The sequence below is a fragment of the Neolamprologus brichardi genome, chromosome 13 (genome assembly GCF_056152115.1).
Source record: "Neolamprologus brichardi isolate AB-2024 chromosome 13, ASM5615211v1, whole genome shotgun sequence".
Lineage (NCBI taxonomy): Eukaryota > Metazoa > Chordata > Actinopteri > Cichliformes > Cichlidae > Neolamprologus > Neolamprologus brichardi.
The window spans coordinates 11,251,097-11,271,110 of NC_142116.1; the positions used below are offsets into that span (position 1 = coordinate 11,251,097).

The 20,014-nt window shown below is 37.3% G+C and overlaps 1 protein-coding gene across 1 annotated transcript in view; it reads left to right on the forward strand.

Annotated features, from left to right (window-relative positions):
• Window positions 1–20,014, forward strand: part of chrm3a (cholinergic receptor, muscarinic 3a) — a 77,488-nt gene that overhangs the window by 20,167 nt on the left and 37,307 nt on the right. Inside the window, exon 2 of the mRNA XM_006783681.2 lies at window positions 4,937–5,051. The gene's annotated coding sequence lies outside the window, so the exon portion shown is untranslated. The remainder of the gene's footprint in view (window positions 1–4,936; window positions 5,052–20,014) is intronic.

Here is a 20,014-nt window from a genome sequence, read left to right on the forward strand (position 1 = left end):
AGATATTGTCTCGGTGTGGACCACTTCAGAGAGAAGAAGATTTAACAAATGTGCGAGAGTGAGAATGCCTTGGCAAATTTTCAAGGCCGTGTTCAATGTCTTGTTTCCTGGAAGCAATACACAGCAAATATCTATCATGCAGACAATTTGCAATATTTTTATCTTCACGAAGCAGATCACATGCAATGTGTTCAAAATGTGTCACTGACAGAAAAGCAAACGCCACAGTTGAACGTTTTACTTTTTGCTCTCAGTGAATGAAGTGAAACCAATTTAGATCTCAGGTTTAAGTTCTCTGATTTCAACGTGGAATCTCTTTATTCTCTTCCAAGCTTTTAAAAGTTATGTCCCGTAGTTCATTTTATCTGCCCTTTATTTCATGCTGTTTGCTCTCAGTTCTCACTCTCTCTGCCTCATTTTCATTTCCAACCCTCAACTCTTTCCTTCCTTTAAAGCCTCATGGGCTTTATAGTGGCTGCTTCTCTTCCATCTGTTTCCCAATCAATTTGTTCTCATTTCCTGCCAATTGGTCCACCTCCATGGGCTAAGGCTCATTTAACAGGAAGCATCGCATGTTGAGATCATCAGCTGTAGTTATGGTGATCAGCCTGTGGACCTTTTGCCGTCAGGGAAGCTTGCCTGGATTTTAGCCATTTGTTTGAAGTTTTGAATGTAGCCCTTTACAAGACCACTGTATGTGTTCGTGTGAGGACATGACAGTGTTTAAGCAGATGGTTCACAATTTCACTCATTTTAACAGCGTGAAATTTTAATGAAGAAAACATTGTGCCTGTGGTCAGGCTGCTGTCAAGGTTTCTGTGGTTTAACATAGGAACCTTTTTTCTTGGTAGCCCGATTTAACAATCCGTTATTTGTTTGATGTGTCATGGAAAGACAACTGACAGAAGACTGCCAATCATATTTATGTTCAGCGTGTGTAAAACAAAACTTCCTCACAGATATCTATTATCACTATCATGCATTTTTTTAAAGACTGCCACAACGGCGCCTCTCTAATCTCTTTAGGCATTAATGTCTCACCCATACAGTATTACTGTTAGAGCTGCTGCTGTCCTTCACAAAGCCAATCTGGAATTTGTGTGCTTCTCTGAGCACAGAAAACAGAAGGCTTACAAAAAAATCCTCATTGTCCTCACTGATATGCCAGAAAGATTTTATTTTTCTTCCCCTCTCATAAATTTTAAAGCAAGCTTTAGGTCACAAAGTGGTGACTGAGTGTTGATCGGGAGAAGGCAGAGCAGCTCTGCTGGCCAGCCAGCTGCACACATATTAAACGTGAAACTATGAGTTTCAGAAGACACTGAGGAAAAGTGTGTGGAATGTGTGCAGTCTGCATAGTCCAGTTAAGGTCTTATTATTTTGGTTAAGCCGTTTTCAGCCGTCTTTGATAGCCTACAAATTAGTTTTCCAGTTCATATGCATAAACCAATTAACAGATGATCCGTGTCCACCTTTGTGGCATGACAGCTCTTTTAACTTAGGAGTATTGTCCTTGCAGTAGCTCAGCTACCCCACATTTAAATCCCAGTGCATTTTAAATATTATAAAGTGCACTTTTTAGGAAGATAAACATCTATACTATATGTAGCACACAGTATGTACCATGTGTATGTTGTCTATCATCTTTATGGCAAGCTAAGACAACCTTAATGTAGTTTAATGACATTACCGCTGTATATAATACACAATACAGAGCTGTAGTGTCTGTCTGCTGCTCATGAAGTAGCCAGTCTTATCAGTGGGAGCAGATGGAGAGCGTCCAAGTGAGAGGCTCAGTCTGGCTCCATGTATGTCATAAGTAAGAGGATGACCTTGGCTCAATCTCAACTGCAGTTCAACCATAAGAAACAGACTGTTTCTTTCTGTCTTTCTGTGGATGTCTATGTTTCTGCCACTCTCACAGGCACATTCATACAAACTGCTTTGCTCCTACACATTCCCATATGCAGTGTTACAGCTGAAGACAATATATACTCCTCCATACATTTATAACGTGCTCACTGAGGCTCTTGCAGACCCTTGCATGCAGAAACTGAGTCATGTGTAGCATTTATCGCAGTAGAGTAAACATTTTTTTTTCTTTAGTGAAGTTTGAACCCTATTTTATATCATGCCCCAGCAAAACTTGAGGCTCTTAAATTAACCCGACACTGACTATTTGACTTGTATAATATAAATCCTAAAACACATTAATCAAGGGCAGTTTTACTAGGGCCTGTGCAGTTGTTCTCACTTTTCTGCTCTCACAGTTTAGGATAAACATTCAGTGAAAAGTGATATGAATGGATTTTTGGCCAATAAAATTGAAGAGGGCTGCTTGTAGATTTATATTGGACCAAAGCTGGGTGAGATAAGGGGCTCAGTTTTGGAAAAAGAGAGATATGAGACTTTGAGTGATAGATTTATGAGATTTTCACTGGTTTACATTTGTGTTTTAGTTGTTGCCACTGCAGCTTTACCGCATTCTCTCAGTCCTTTCTGTTCTCAAAACCTTATTAGACCTATACTGTATGTGTCTTCTTTAATAGATGTCAGATGCCCAGGGAGTTTCTTTCTTCTGGAACCATCAACTTTTATTATTTTATAATGCACCCAGAGGTACATCTGCCCATTGTAAATTCCAACTTACAAAGAACTATTCTAAATAGAGATTCACTCTAAAAGTGGGTTGCAACATGCAAACAAGTCATTATGTAAGATTAGTTCTTATGTTATAGTATTTAATTATTTTTTTAGGGAAATCTGATACTGTTTGCAAGCACTGTTTACAAGATCAGAAGTTGAGAAACCAATACTGGTACAAAGGTAAATCTTAGTCCCTGAAGGTTCTTATCTATCTCAGATATTGGGATATTATTTATGCTAGTAGAAACCTACAAATGGGCTACAAATGCTACTATAGGTATTAACCTAACCCAACTACTGCATGTCTTTGTACTGTGGGAGGAAGTAACTGAAAAGAATGGTGGAGTTGAGCGAAATTCAGGACTTTCATGCTGCGAGGCAACAGTGCTAAACACCGCCCCAAACACTTATCTGCTGGCTAAAATCACAGCTCTGATACTGTAGCATGGGCATATAGTACTGATACTATAGTACTCTAATACATGGAGATAAAAATGAATTGACATGTCTGGGTTTGTAATGACATTTTCTCACATAATTTTTTGGACAATATGCGGTGAACTTTTGATTGCTGACTGCTGCAGATGTTTTCTTGCAACTGTTTAACGAAATGCACGTCAACTTTGTATTTTCAAGCTCATATATTTCTCGTGCTTGAATCGTGAACTAATGCTAAGTCGGTTACAAGTTTTTTAACCAGCTGGAGCAACACAACAAGACCAGAGAGCAGCGATCAGGAAAAATGTTGTCAGGTTTTTTTTATTCTATTTGGCGATTAATGCCTGCGCCTGGTGTATGAATGCTCAATCTTTAACAAAGGTCTGCTAATTAAACATGAGCTTCTTTTGAAAAGGCCCACAGTTGCATTTTGAACATGAACGATTCAGTTTCCTCCTTCAGAACAGTTTTAATTCAAACTATGAACTAAAACTTATATAATTACTTGACCTTTTATCTGTTACTTTAAAGCAGTGCCCTTCACATGTACCGTATAAAACATCTCTGTAACAGAGTACTAATGAGCCATTGTACGTCGACATTCTCATATCTGGATAATTACCATTTCACATTATTGTGGGAAAAGCCCCCTCATTCATTGGGTATTTCTTATAAACTGAGACTCAGATCAAGTCTTGTTACAGATTTAAAGTGGAAACTTGAAAATGGTAATTGTCTCATTCGGTCTCACTTGAGAACGCCTCTGCAGACTCTGCTAAACTGTGAAGCAGATAGGCCAAGCAGGGTCGTTGGTATTAGGATGAAATACTCCATGTTGTTAAAATGTCTCATTTTAAATGCTACAAAACAGTTGTTCATTTGTATTTAAATTTTGCCTGTTTTCACTTTAGTGCTCATGCAGCCACTGAAAATGTCAGTGTTACTAAAAAAAGAAGTCACTGTGGAGAGTCGTCCTTGCTTAGAAATGTCATGCAACTTCCCATTAGAAAGGAAATATTTCCTCGATTGACCTTTGAGGTGTAATTTGTATGTAACACGAAAATGAGACCGGTATGCTCATTTATTTCACAATGCTGGAGGTGTTTGTGAATTGTTTGAATATCAGTATCAAGCCTGTGCCTTGGCCTTCTTCCTCTCCGTAACCCTTTTTCATTTACTCATCCAAGCCAGCTATGACTTCCATTTTTAATAAATGTTTTTTCAGTGTGGGAACCGCTCCATTACTTCTGATTATTTGTAATGGCAAGCTCATTCTTTTATAGTACATTCACTTGAAGACTGTTTTAATGAGCTCTCAGAAGGTCTGCTTCCTTAGCCTGTGGCTAGATCCAGTTATGTACAGCAAGCAACTCTACTAGACCAAGACTATATAAGGCATGAACACTTCCCTAGACATGAAGACATGCCATTCTTCCCTTTGACAGATATTATCCAGTGGGGAATGGTAGCCACACGATTTGAGTAGATCCTTGATTGTAACATATTGCACAAATAAAACATAAAGAAATATTTTAGGATTGCAGGGGATGTCAAGCTATTTTGGAGGGCAATATGAGCTATTTGGCTGCGTTATATGTTTAGTTAATAATAAAGACATTTGACTTTATTTTTAAAGCTGAAATGTTTAATTTCTGGAGACAAATACTGGTCATTTTTGACCGAACTGAAATTAATATTACAGACTATCCACCTGTTAATGATTGACCTTCAGATAAAATGCTACAAGACGTGCTATACGTGTTTCACTTCCTAATTTGGACACGTGTGTTTTTAACACATTATCTTGTTTCCTGTCCTTATTTCTGCCCCCTGCTCCCTGTCTGCCTTCCAGACGCCATGATCCGGCTGGAGGAGGATAATCGTGCACCCCCAGTACACAGCATGGACACCAAAAGGCACTCTGCTGAAAGGTGACCTCCAGGAATTTCACCTCCACAAATTATTTGGTGAGTTAAAAGTGAGAGAATCTCCTGTTGGCCCATGACACCATCTTCCCCCCGTGTTAGCTAACCTGCTGCTTAACGCAAAACTTTGTTTTAGACATTTAAATGAAGTCCTCTAAAACAGAAGACATAAAAAAATTGTACAGTTTTATATTAATACCTTTTTAGGAAAAAAGCTCAGCATGGATTTATGGGTTTTTTTGTTGATTTTTTTTCTAGCACCATAAAGCGCTGATTGAATGAGCTATGCTTAAAATTGTTCCTTTTGGTCTGCAAAAAAGGTTTAAGCGCAAAAAAAATGTCATTTCCCAATTAAAATTGTACATTTTTCTTTTATGACTAAATCTGTTTTTTCTTTTAGTATCATTTAGAAAAAGAGACATAATGCAGGTTGTATTAGTGTGTGTGAGCACTCTTCCTGCAGCTCTTTCTTCCCCCTGAGCGTTTTAAGCCCTTCTGAGCAAATGAGCATAGCCATATGGCTTATACTTATTCTTTTGGCAGCCCTCTACTCAACCCATTTCACCAGTGGTCTCACTTCCTGTGTGAACTTATTATACAGTTAGGTCTATAATTTGTTGAACAGAGACATAATTTTTGTATTTTTGCCTCTGTACACTAGTGTTTTGCTGTTAGCTTTAATTCAGGGGGTTTAACAAAAAAGACCTGCATTCACTGTTTATTCATTAGTCACTTTATGCATAGTCTACTGTTTTTGGAGGCTCAAAACTAACTAACTGTCACTATGCTTTGGGTCATTATCACTATTTGCACTGTGAAGTGCTGTCTGATTAGTTTTGCAACATTTGTCTGAATCTGAGGAGAGTGTATAGCCCTCTACACTCCAAGATTCATCCTGCTGCTTCTATCAATAGTAACAGCAGTAATAAACACTAGTGACCCGCTTCCACTGGCAGCCATACATGCCCATGCCATAACATTGCCTCGATTATGTTTGACAGATATTGTGGTATGCTTTGGATCACAAGCAGTTTGTGTCCTCCTCGATCTCTTCCCTTCATTCTGGTACAAGTTAATCTGCCCAGAGATTTCTTTTCAGAAATGTCTTTCTTTTTCTTGAGTATAACCAGTGGTTTGCTCCTTGTTGTAAACTCTGTATTTACATTAACGAAGGTGCCTCTTTATTGCTCACTCTGACAAGGACGTTCCTACTTCCCCTGGAGTTCCCCTTCCCTTGACTTAATTAGATGTTGTAAATTTGTTTTACTTAACCATAAAAATAATTCTGTTATCTTCTACTGTCTTTTGGTCTTCTACTTCTTTGGTCTTTTGGGCTTTTTGGTATTGTGGAGTTGGCCAGTGAGTTCATTCTTTTTAAGAATTTACCAAGTTATTGATTTGGCTATGCCTAAAATTTTTGGCATTTATCTGATTTGTTTAAATTTGTTGTCGTTTTTTTTCTTTCAGCCTAATGAAGGCCTTCCTCACTTGCACCAACATCTACTTGGGACTCATATTTAAAATTGTAGTGATAAAATATAAAAGGTAATTCTGAAAATGGGCCACTATGTATATATTTTTTTCCAATTCCTAAACAGCTGCAGAAGTTTTGTAAAACCTCTTGAATTAAAGCTGGAAGGTTGCACTTCAATCACATCTCGGTGGTTTGATTTAAAACCCATGTGTGGTGGTGTACAGAGGCTCATAGCTGACTATGAGAATGTTACAGTACCATGCTGATGGTAGAATTTAGCTCAAAGCATCATTTCCACAAAGTACAGCCCCCCACAGCTGCTACTTGAGTTCTTATTTTCTAGTTTATCAAAAGTGTCACCTCTTGTAGATTTTAGTTAAAAGAAATCATGTGTGCAGATGACTTCTCATGAGGTAAAGAGGTATAATGAAGTGGTAGGAGAACTCTTTCTTCCAGTCAATCAAAACAGCATGATCCGGTATTATCCTGCAAGCCTGCCTGGGAAGGCTCTGATTAGTCCTGCCTGAGGAGCTACATTAATATGAGTCTAATAGCCATGGATAAAACTGACTTTAATTCCTGAACAGTTAATAGAAATGCAATTAAAACACCTTGAATAAAAGCTGAAAGTCGTCACTTCGATCACATCTGGATTGTGCGATTTAAAGTCAACTGTTGTGGCGTACAAAGGCGGAACTGCACAAACTGAGTCTTTCCTGAGTAAATTATTATTCATGAACTCAGCTAATTCAATCTGAAAAGACCTGTGATTGGCTGAAGTCTCCTGTCACAGCCTAGACCTTCAAAAACCTGAAAGCAGATCCCATGTTCTTTCTCAGACCAACTGCATTGCAATACAATATAAGGTCATAATGATTTTTTAAATCCTAGTGACACCAAATTATATTACCAACCAGTTACTAACAATCATGCAATTCATTAAAACATTTAAACTTACCAGCTTTGTTGCTAAATGTTTTCAGCTGCTGATTAAAACACAGTTGGTGCTTGTTAATAAGATCAATATATTTTTGGTTTTGGCATTTTTGTGGGCTATTATAACAACTATGATTATTCAAAAATATTTATCCAAATTTGAAAAAATATATCTAATTGTTGAAATCTCTGTAGACTACTAAATTTAAACTACCCGTGTAAATGATGGTGAAGTGTGCTTGATCTTAATTTAGATGCACAATCAAGACACTTTGCTTTTGTGAAGGCCCATGTAGGATAGCAGTCCTCAGTGGCAGTTGCTCAACATCTGTAAGTTATTATCTGCGAAAACAAAATATCAGTAAAAAATAATCAGCAGTAATAATAATGACATTTGGCAGATGACAACAACCACAATGCAAAAACACGAATGCTGCTACCAATACTTAGATGTACAATAATAAATGTGATGCCTAATAATGTGCAATGTGAATAGGCAGCATTGCTTGGGAAAAGCAGTATGCGTGTGATTTAATTGGATCAAGATTTGCTTTTAAAAAAAGAACCCCAAAAATGTTGTTAAAGGCAAAGTACAAGTGTCACAAAGAGGGCGACAGGCTGTCACTTGACAAATGAAATGAATATTTGTGTTGGATTCATAAGTGGAGAGGCTGGTATTTCGGTTGTGTGGTCTCAAGTTACATTAGTGATAATTATTTCTGTTATTTATTCTTTGCTAATAGCAAAAACTTCTGCAAAAAAATGCTAAGGAAGTAGCATTTTAGGTAGGTCGTATAATAATAAGCTCGTTCGGTCTTCATGTTGAAGTATCATAGTGCGAGATATTGATCCCCAAGTTGCTCCTGGTGTGTGTGTGTCACAATAAAAAAGTGCTGTATAAAAGTGTAAACGGGGGTTGTAGTCGAAAGCCTATTGCTCAGAGTAAAAAAATGCTATATAAGTACCAGTTCCTTTATCATCAGTGTATTATTTTAACTATGTATGTGCTGCTTTATCTATTCACTGACTTCAAACTGGTGATAAAACCTTTGAATTACAGTAGCTTGTGACCTGACATTAGAAAAGAGCTTGAGTAAGTCTTGTTGTTTTGTAAATAAAGACAATAAACTAAAAAAAAAACTGTGATAAAAAAACTATAAAAGTAATGAAGTCCAACCCTTGAGTATAAATTACATAGGGATGATAGGTTGTGATAATATTATCTATTTGGTGCATAGTGCTGCAGAACTTTTTCTGATAAAATATAACCTCATCTTCTCCTGAAAAGTTTCCATCAAATGATGTAGCCTTGGGTGAGGTTGACTCTTAATGGAAATCTGGTCTCTCACTGAACCAATGATTGATATCAGACTTGCATTCATTTGACAGTAGATACCTCAGGCTACAATCCATGCAATCGCTATAAGTGAAATAAACACACACAAAAAACACCCCAAAAAACATGAAAATCAAGCAAACATTTTAAAAAAGCATTAATTGGCCAAAGGCAAGGCTCATTTATCACTAATGAAATGGTGCATGCATGCAGTGTAAATGCTATGAAGAGTTCAGTGGGTTTACAGTGGGTTTGTCACCAAGCAGCACATCTGTGAGGGTGGTTCCAACAGCAAATGTGGTTAAAAGCACTCAAGCACTGGATAGGATTCAGTCAGCGTGCATTTAATTTGGGTTTGGAGTAACAGGAGGCATGGACGTGGTTATACAAGAGATATGGACAAACACATTTGTGACTGTGTAGGAAGGCACAGATAAACCATTTCTGTCACCTCATTTCTTAGAATATCATTACCTGTCTAAAGTAATGTGTTTGTCTCAGTTTGTTTCATTTCATCCATCTCAGCCATTTGTCTCTTTGTTAGATTTTATTGGACATGCACAATCTATGGTGGCAGATTGTAATCACTATGGTTTAAAGTGCTTTGAGTTTTGTTTATCCAAAACTAGTAATTTAAAAGGTCACTGGGGATTTAAAAAAAAACACAGCTTCATTGAAAGTCAAGAAAGCTTCAGATATGTACCCTATACTAACTGGTCACCTGACAAAATCAGTTTTCTAGCAAAAAGTTGGATTGCTTCATTGTTTTTAACTTTATGTCCTTTGTCATAAGACCTGAGCAGTAATTATTGCTTCACCAATATATGAATATCCTCATATGTGGCTCTGGTTTTTCTTAGAAATAAAAATCAGGTAAAAAAAATCTGGTAATTCTTTGTTTTTACATTCATCAGGTCCCAATATGCCCAGATATCAAAGAGAAATTAAAAATGCATGCCGTGGAAGAGTTTGGGTCTTAGGAGGTTAAGATAAATGACAGAACATATTAAATAATTAATTCATAATAAATAAATTATTTGGTTATTTCTGTTTGTTGTATAGCATATGTCAATTATCTTTACGAAAATGTACCATTGATTCCATTTTTGAAGCCACACTATATATATTTATTTAGTTTCTGGCGTAATCTATCCACCATGTGTTGTTGCATATCCTAACTTGATCTGGGGAACTGATGAAGCATTTGTGAGAACAAAAGGTGAATTATAGTTAGGGAAACCATTCCATTGGGACTTCATTAGCTAGTGGGCTCTGTACTACAATACTTCAAACATTATAAAAACCTATTTGGTATTCAGCTGCAGTTCTCAGGGGCTCGTATTTGCAATTAAAGAATAATCTCTCACTAAGTTAAGAGTTAGGAAATCTCTAATAAACACACACACACACACACACACACACTTGTGTTAAGCTCTGTCCACACAAAGATTTGATGATACTTGGCGACAGTAGGATTATGGCATTTTGAAACACTATAGTGTTTTCACTTTGCTTAAAAACTCTTTATCTCTGGCAAATAGGAAGCCCATTTTTCCTTAACAGTGTATCTGTGTATATAAATGCAAATGATGCCATCCAAGTGGATGGAATTCAATTTAAATAATGATCCGATACATTTCAAAGCGCTGTTTTTGAAATTGGCTCTCTTGGGACCGGACAGCTTGGAAAGGACTTCGCCAGCATTTTTGTCCCCAACACTGAAAGTCAAATACCAATCACATCACTTGAGAAATACAATAACTCTGCTAAATCATGTTGAAACAGAAGCATGGAAACTGCTTTTTAAATTTCTACTATTTACCTGTCACTTTGTATATATGCACTGGAATACTTACTCTGCATTTTTATGTTCAATTCAATTTTCAGTTGTATTTATATAGCGCCAAGTCACAACAACAGTCGCCTCAAGGCACTTTATATTGTAAGGTAGACCCTACAATAATACATACAGAGAAAAGCCCAACAATCACGTGACCCCCTATGAGCAAGCACTTTGGCAAAAGTGGGAAGGAAAAACTCAGTTTTAACAGAAAGAAACCTCCGGCAGAACCAGGCTCAGGGAGGGGCCAAAGTGCCTGAGAGGTCTATTAACACATAGTGAGTGAGAAAGGTAACTGAAAAAGATGTTATTATTAGTTAATCAGAACGTATTAAACCAGACCACAATATAGTAAAAACAAAAAAGCAAACAAAAAACCCCAACACATATTTGGGTTATATGTATTGTCTGCTTTAGAGGACACTGAGATGGAGTGTCCCTGTTGGTATGAGGTGAAGCCCCAGGGGACAGATTAAAGAAGCTGGCATGGTACATAAGCAAAGGCTTAGAGGTGCATGTTGAGACTGAGTGCTGTATCATTCCCAGTTAAGTGTACTACAGCAGAGTGATTGGCTTTTTTTTTTTGGATGCATGTGATGTTTTTTATCTCCTATTATGTTTATTTACTAACCCTAACCCAGTAACTCATCCACTGAGGTTTTAGTCAATTATGGCACCTAGCATGATGCACGTAATGAGTCCTTTTTGGTTTCCAGCCATATTGCATAACCCTTTAGCCAAGTCCCATTCCTGCACTTTACCACTTCATTCACTGATTGCTTTGTCCAAATCCAGCTTTGGCTCCAATTACTGCCTCTTTCTGTCAGTATGTCTGCCCCACATAGATTTGTGTTTTCAGTGTAGTGTTTTTTTCTATTTCAAAAAGATCTCAAGTCTTAGGCCTTCACTAATCTTGTAAACCTGTTTAGAAGCTGTTTGGCTAGTTATTATGCTTTTCAGGCACTTTTTCCATTAGATAAAAAAGATTTCATTATCACCTTTTTGTTACCCTAAGCCTTATATTACTTGTCTTGCAGCTATACTCTCGCTCAGTACATTTGATGGAGTACAGTAGTGTGCAAAAAGGCTCGAGCCACCTCTTATTTCTTTGCCTTCTGGCTTCCAAATAGCCAGATATTATTGTGTTTCTCTGACGGTCTTTCAAAGTTTCTCTTTAGACATCGGGTGCTTTTTCAGTTAATTTCTATTCAGTCCTTGTACCTGACCTTTTTCAGAAGAATGCTGTTTTTAACTGTTTTTGTTGAGCCAGTTATCAGTGGTCATTAAGAACACACAACACCGTCCATTCGAGTATAAAAAAAGACACATAACTCAAGATATGGACCCGTGGTGAGTCTGCACGTAACATGCAGCATTTTTTACTGAGAGTATAAAATGTGTTCTAAAATAAAAAGAGCATTCTCAAAGATGAAAATGGCATATTTCAGCATGGTGTATATTGGCAAGTGGAGAACAAAAGAAGAAGGACCAGGCCTAGAAACTAGAACTTTCAGTAGCAGGTAAACAGTATTTGAAAGTTATGTCCTTCATAAAAAAATACAAAATACCTGCCACAGGACCTAAGAGATCCATCTGAGCCCTCCATTGATCGATCAACTGTTAGTCAAAGCCTCCACAGAAATGGTCTCAGTGCAAGGATGACTGTCAAGAACTCTTTCTTCAGAAAGGGAAACTGAGAGAAAATGCAGAGGATGGCCAAATTACACAAAAAGTGGACTGGAAATCAGTGGCAATGGATCTTATAGAGTAATGAATCCAAATTAGAAATTTTGTTCAAACCTTTGTACAGTGGAGGTGAGGAGAGAGATAGAACAGCCATCTGCAAAACACAGTGGAAGCTCTGTAATGGTTTTGGCTGAATTTCAGCCAGTGGTGTTGGGAATCATTTCAAGATACAAGGAATGATTAACACAGAAAAATACAGTCATATTTTAAACCAACGGGCAATACCATCTGGAAAGCATCTGATTGGCAACAGCTTCATTTATCAGCTTGACAATGATACTAAACACACTGTCATTGCAGTAAATCAAGACTGGATAAAAAACACACACACAATCAAACACTATCTGTCATGGACTGGCCTCCCAAGAGCCTGGACCTAAACGTTATCTAGGAAATTTAAGGATAATTTTGACTGAGAAAGGAAAAAAGGGCAGCCAACATCCAAAGAAGAGTGTCCTTCAAGTATGAAGTTTAACACAAAGTGTCACAGCTGTCCTTACAGTTTTCCTTTGCAATACCCACCAGCTTTCTGTGAAAGACTGAGCTATTTTATGTGCGTCTTTTACTTTTTGAAAAATGTTTCTTATCTCCTGTACTGCTGACTAGAGTAGAAAAGGAAACATACCAAAACGACACTTTTATCTGAACAATCTTGAACTTTAGTGTGGAAGAAATGTCCCTTGCATGCTCCTAGTATTTGGTCAGCTGTAGTTATTTATTACTGCAGCACATTTAGTTTGTAATAAAATAATGGATATAATATATTAAAAAGTCTGAGGATCAGTTTTAAGAAGGTTTTTAGCAGTATTTAAATACCTTTTTGTGAGGTATATAAGTTTTGGTTAATTGACAGCAGCACAGCTGTCCTCTTTTCTTTTGCCATATCCACCCACTCTTTTTTCTGCCCATTCTGTCCAAGTTAAAATTAAAGGGGAAACAGTACAAGTATTATCAAAGTGAATGAAACTTGAGAAATTTTTTATATTGTGATTTCTTTTTCAGAAACTCCCTTTTCCCCCTTGTTCTCTTTACACAAAGCTTAAAGCTTTTATGATTCTTCCCATTTCAGTAGCCAGAGCACACAGACTCCCGTACCTACTGGTGACAGTGTCCAGATGTATCTCTCTATCATTTCTCCTGTGGCATAAGTATATTTTTACGCTGGGTTTTTGAGTTTTGCCGTTCTTCAGTCAACAAGTCATTCTGTAGGCAGTGAATGCATTGACAGTACCAATGCTTTAACATCTGCACACATTTGAAATATTTAATAGATCCACTCCAGGAATTTTGATAGATACCTTCTACATACTGGCCTTTTGTAAGCTATAGTGTCTGTATAGCTTGAACATATTAAAAAAAAAAAACAACTTCAAACTTCTTTTAGTATGAACTTTTTACAGGTTGCAGGTTACCTTGCAGTTGGCTCTAAGATACCTGGTATATTGTTTAGCTTGCTTACATAAAAACATAGTTTAATTTTATTGTAAGTTGTCATTTTAAAATTCTTTTTGTAGTCCCAGTTCTGAAATACACACACAGCAACCATTTTAAAAGCAGTTTAAAGGGCAGAAACGGGCACTTGTACTGGGTGAGAATTACTTCATTCACATTGGAAGTGTTGTTTTAACAGTAAAAACTATTGAGTGGAACAAGGCAATACAGTTTGTTGATGCACACTGCCGAAATGTATTTGGGAGACGAAAAAGGTGAGTTTCTGGGTTTCAATTAGATTTTCCTTCTTAATCAATTTGGATTATTTTTTCTAACCAAGTGTTTAGCTTCATTAATATCAGAGGTCAAAGTGGGACTGGCAGATAGGTGAATCCAATCCAATATAGCAGTGCAGCATGCAGAAAATATTAACCTTACCTAAGCTTTAAATTTCCCAGTTACCATATGTAAGTTAGCTGTCAATACCTTTGAAAATAATCTCTCATCTTCCTCTTTTGTCTTTCATATTTTTCTTTCTGTCTTTGTGAGTGAACTTGTCTCACTTGTCATTGGTACAAAGGCTGCATTTCTTGTAAACTGCAAAGAAACCATTTGTGTTTAGTGTTAAGCTGTTTGAAACATTTGAAACATTACCTGGCAATTGTAAATTACAAATGCTACGCAGAACCCTGAACTAGATGTTCTAAAATTCCATTACCACAATTTTATTGGCACCTGTAGCATGAACACACCACAGTGATGAAAATAAAATAAAGGATGTGTTGATGGTACTGTATAAGCCCAGCTGTGGGATGACATTATTTTCTTAGTACTGAGTAAGCTTCTCCGTGACGTCAGCTGGAAGCAACACCCGACTGCAACATAAGAGAGATTAACTCACTTGACAATATTATGCATTACACTTTCTCTCCTGATTCCCTAATTATAGTGATGGTCTTTACAGATGCTGTGCCTGCTGTGCTGTGTACAGTATGTGACCTGCCGATGTATGTTTGATCATGTCTTAGATTTCTGCTGCTAGATCAGTACAACTGCCAAGTAAGCATAAGTGTTATTACCAGGAACACAACAGCATGGAATCACACCTACTTCAACAACCTGACCTTTTGGTTGGTTATTCAACCATTTCAGTCCAGATATTTTTCATCTCCCAGCGTGCTCTCATCCCAGGGTGACAAATACTGCTATTTTGTCATATGCTGCTGGTATCAAAGAGATATGCACATCCATTTGTGTTGGTGCCTTGAAACACTGGCAATGTAAGACGCCAAGGATAATGATCATCTTCGAGCGAGCAAGTCCAAATTAGGAGGCTGTAGCAGCGGCAGTGAAGTAAGTTACAGGTTTGTCATGCAGGACGCTTGTGGTTCATGTCGTGTTTTTGAGCTTTATGTTTCTCACTAGGCTGTCTAGGCAGTAAAATCTACAAATATGGGACTTCGGATCATTAAAAGTTAAAAAATGCAGCTTTTTAAATGGGATGCAAAGGAGTCTTTTGCCAAGATCTCTTTGTGACAGTTTTGGAGTGAAATTCCCTGTTGCCTTAAACCAGGCACCAGCAACTGTGATAACAACAACGTTTGACTCAATGTGAATGGAGATGGTCTGCTGTATGTAAGCTACACATAAATGAAAAAAGTAGGATCCATAACTTATATTTGTGCTTGAGTTTATATTTCTTTGTAATCCACTTATCTTCATAACTTTTTGGCAAAAAAAGAAGGAAAAAACTGAGCAGGTTTCAAACAGCAATGTTTCTTATCTGTCCAAATATGAACTTCTAGCATCTCTGAAATTACTAATTAAAGGTAAATAGAATTGTCAAAATGAGCACTTTTTCTTCCCTTTTCTCTTTTGAACTTGTGTCTTAGGAGTTTAGTTATTTGGTTTACACAACCCCTTAGGAATGTTTCCTCTTCTCATCAGTGATAGAAATCTAGGTATGTGTTGTAGCGCCATGGTGATGAATCAGTAAACCTTACCCTGTTTCCTTCCCGGCTTTGTATCATTATGATGAGGAATTATTTCATCTTCCACATTATCTAAGCCACCGATAGATGGAAAAAGTTGAAACTTCTGAGCAAAATATTTTGAGTGTCAATTTTTATTATGTCTCCCACACATTTTTATTATGTGTGTTACAGCCATGGTATGTCTGGAAGTTCATATTTCCCAATGTTTTTTTAAAAAAAAACGTCACATAAATAAAGAAATAATTCGATTTTAGGGGTCAGAGGTCATGGTCACTACTGCCTCACAAAAATCTGTCACTTCATAATTTTTATGAAGTGACAAGGTCAAAGGTCAACTTTATTGTGACATAATATTCTGCAGGAACATTGTCTGACCGTTATTAAATGTCATAACTGAGGAACAGAAGGAGAGGTTGACTAGTTGGCAGAACATAGCACTGCGATTGTCAAAGGTTTCAAAGAGAAATCCAAACCGAACACAAGGAATGCCATCTGTTTGTCATTTAAGTCTCAGAGTCAAAGCTGATATAGCACCTTCATCATTCGAAGGTGCTATATCAGCCTGTTCATTGTTCTGTTCAGCTGTTAAGGAAATTCAGCTTTGATTTTGCTTAGTTTACTCTTGGTATTCTTGAATTAAGCAGAGGTCAGAAAATAAAATTTATATTCTGCAAATCTAAAAAACCCAGCACTGTTTTCATTTGGAACTTCCTAACTTTTTCCTTGGATTGAATTTTTCTGTTTCTGTTCCCCTTACACTCCCTTTATTTCTGTTTTGCCAGGCCATCCATTTTATGAAGGGTATCATTAACAATCTAGTTCTGTTTTATGCATTTTGTGCGGTATAATTCCCAGTATCGGAATTGCTGCCGCACCAAATTATGACTTCTGTTTGATAATGACTGCCTATAGAACAAGAGACCTTCATTCCTGTTGAGCAGTCTTTTTCTCCACCTCTGTGCTGCTCTAAGCTGAAATTTACCATCTGTTGAAAACTCACAGGGGCAAAAGCATATTAAAAAAAACGTTTAATTCCCCTTTTTCCTTGACAGGACAGAAGCTAAGAATCTTTTTATTTTATGTGATGAGGGCACATTGTCACCTTTAACTTTGAAGTTGTTATTCTCTATATTTTTATACCACTAAAACATCCAATTCCTCGTGTGCTTTTCTTTTATCCTCCATTTATCTATTCACTTTCCGATGCTAACGTTTGATTTGTTTCCAACTTCAGCCTCACTTGGAACCAAACCTCTCTTCCATTTTTAGGGGTCAAGGTGTCTGAAGATCTGAATTGATGATTCTGGCTTTAATTAGTATAGCCTGTTTTAGTGATATCAGCAATTCTTTACAGGCTATGCTAATCTGTGCCAGAATCAGCAATGCAATTGGGACGGATGCATTTCTCCATGACGTACATTTAAGCCATTTATTGTACTGCTGTCATTCTCTTAGTTTCTCTTTTTTATTTATTGCTGGTTTTGAGTCAATGCTTTGAAATATAACAGAGCAAAAAAAAAAAAGAAGCTCCTTGAGAGGGATGGATACTGGCAAATGCCTTCAGTCAAGGGGCATATCTGCTGTTAAGATATAATTTGTAAAAAGCCGAATGAAAAAGAAAATACTGTTTGGCTTATATGTCATATGTGCTGAAATTAAGTGGCCTTTGCTGTGATCCATTGGGCAACAAGTTGATGAGTGTAAATGTCAAAGATTGTGTCAGTATCTCAACCTTCTTATTGGAAAAGGAGGTTCACTGGTGTGAAAAAGTGCAAATAACCCTGACTCCAGTAGCTGCTTCGTTGTGCCGATGTTTTTTCCATTAACCTTGTATGTTAGAGGTGCCTTACCTGGGGTCACTTAATTTAACAAAATGTCTGCCTTTTAAAAAAGCCATTATCCCTGCAGAGTCTCAATTGACCTCTATAATGATAAATGTATAATACTATATCTATTTTTGAATACATACTTGGAGAAAACAGTATCTGGAAAGATTTGATAGCATTTATCTGCAATATCACTGTCTGTTTTTTTTTTTTCATTTTCATTTTAAATTATTTGTACTAAACATTTCAAAGTTACAGTCATTCATTTATGTAAAGCTCTCTTAAGGTCCCACCACAACATTACAGTCTGGAGTTTGGCTGAGCTATTCTAAATCTTTCATTAGCCATTCTGTTGTGGTGTGCTTGGAATCATTGTCCTGTTGCATGACATGAAGCAGGAAAATGATCAGGACTATCAAGTTCTATCCAGGTGCCAAGCAAGCCCACACCATCATCCCTCCACCACTGTGCTTGACAGTTGGTGTGAGGTGAGATGATTGTGCTGTGTTTAGATTTTGACAAATGTGAGCCACATTCAATTTTTCAATTCAATTTTATTTATATAGCGCCAAATCACAACAAATGTCGCCTCAAGGCATTGTGGCCAAACATTTCCTCTTTGAACTTTCCTAAGGACATTGTTCTAAAAGTCTTGGGACTTATTCAGATGTAAATTGGCAAACCTAAGTTGTGTCGCTATATTGATTTTAGATAGAAGCTTTCTCCTGACAACTCTTCCAAGCAACTCATACTTATTGAGTCTTTTTCTAAGTGTACCGTAGCGAAGTGTAACGTTTGCCTTGCTAACTGAGGCCTATAGAGTTTAAAATGTAGCTTTTGGAGTTTTTGCATTTTCTCTGACCATTGCATGTTCTGACCTTGAGGTGAGTTTTCTGCAATCTCCACTCGTGGGAAGGTCTTCACATGCATCCGAATGCTCCAGACCAGAAAACTACCAAAACCTTTTGGATTTATTGAGGCTGTAACACTTGCTGAAAGACAGTTAATCAATTGCATTTGATTTGCAGGACCTGTCTACTAGTTATCCTACGAGTACCTAAGTTGTACTGGATTTTTGACTGCAAAAACTTCTTTTTTCACATCACTGTGTAATCCTGTCTTCATATCAAGCCCATCTTCAGTTCTAGTTTTGGCTTGTATCTTCTCACTTGAGCAGTATATATAAACTTAACAGTTACCGCTCTGTACTGTATTCTAGCTCATAATGTCACTGATGCATTTCGACATTTCTAAACTGTATTCAAATGCCAGTCTCTTGCACAGGAAAGAGTATATGTTTTTAGTAGGTAAAATGTGGAAGACAATGATCAACAACAATGTCTATGCTCACAAGCAATGAGTCCTGTGACATATTTCAAGACCAAACAGAATAGCTGCTTATAGTATTTTTCTGTCCTTGCCTCCTTGTGGAAAAAAAATTCCCTTCATGTCAATTTTCTGCCACAGGGGTAGAGCATATTGCACAGTAATAGTGGCATACAGGTAAACTGCCTGTAAATCAGGTCTCTGAGGAACTGCCATTCTGCAGTGGCCTTTGATTGTCAGGGGAGCAAATGGCACCAGCATCTGCAGGCACTTGGATCTCACCCTGATGAAAAATGCACACAGAGAACGAGAAACGTTCGGATAAACACACGAGCACAGGCACTTGTGCACATACACACTGAGTGCAACTGGCCTCACATTAACCCTCCAGCCCTCTTTGTTTTGACTGGCTCTGAGCAGGAATATCAATCCACCTGTGTTGGCTTTACTTTGAAGCATCTGAGAAAGGAAATCTGCTCTCATTAACATAATCACCCTGAGAGATTTTCTCATGTACGACCTAGTAGGCTTAATGTTTTAAGTAATTTGCCATTACTCATTATTTAGCTTTTGTGAGGGACATGATTAAGTTCCACAGTTTTTCCCTCTGTCTCTCACACACACAATTTAATCTGAAATTTGCTACATGCTTGAGACTCAGGGTGATTGATCTTGGTAAATTAGTCTGCTGCCCACTGTGTCATGTTATCTACATCTATGTTGATGAATCACCTGTCTTTCTGGCTCACAGCAATTAACTTGCATGTTTAACTTTCCATCCATCTTGTCAAGCCGTGTTTAAAACCTTAATGCGACTCTTTAAAGTGACTTGCAAAGCTTTGATTTTACAGAAAGACAGTCCCTTGCATGATTATGTACCTTACAAAGTTAATGCTTCCAGCTATCTATTCCCCTGCCAGGCAGTTGTCCATCATTTCTGAAGTGGATAAAATGCTCTAAATTTTCTGGGTAATTTTGTGTGCCTTTAAAAAAAATCTATACATTTTTTAACACCACACATTGATCTTTCACTCGAGAAAATCAAATTTGCATTTGTATTTAATGAATATAAATATTGGCTTATTTACAGATGCGG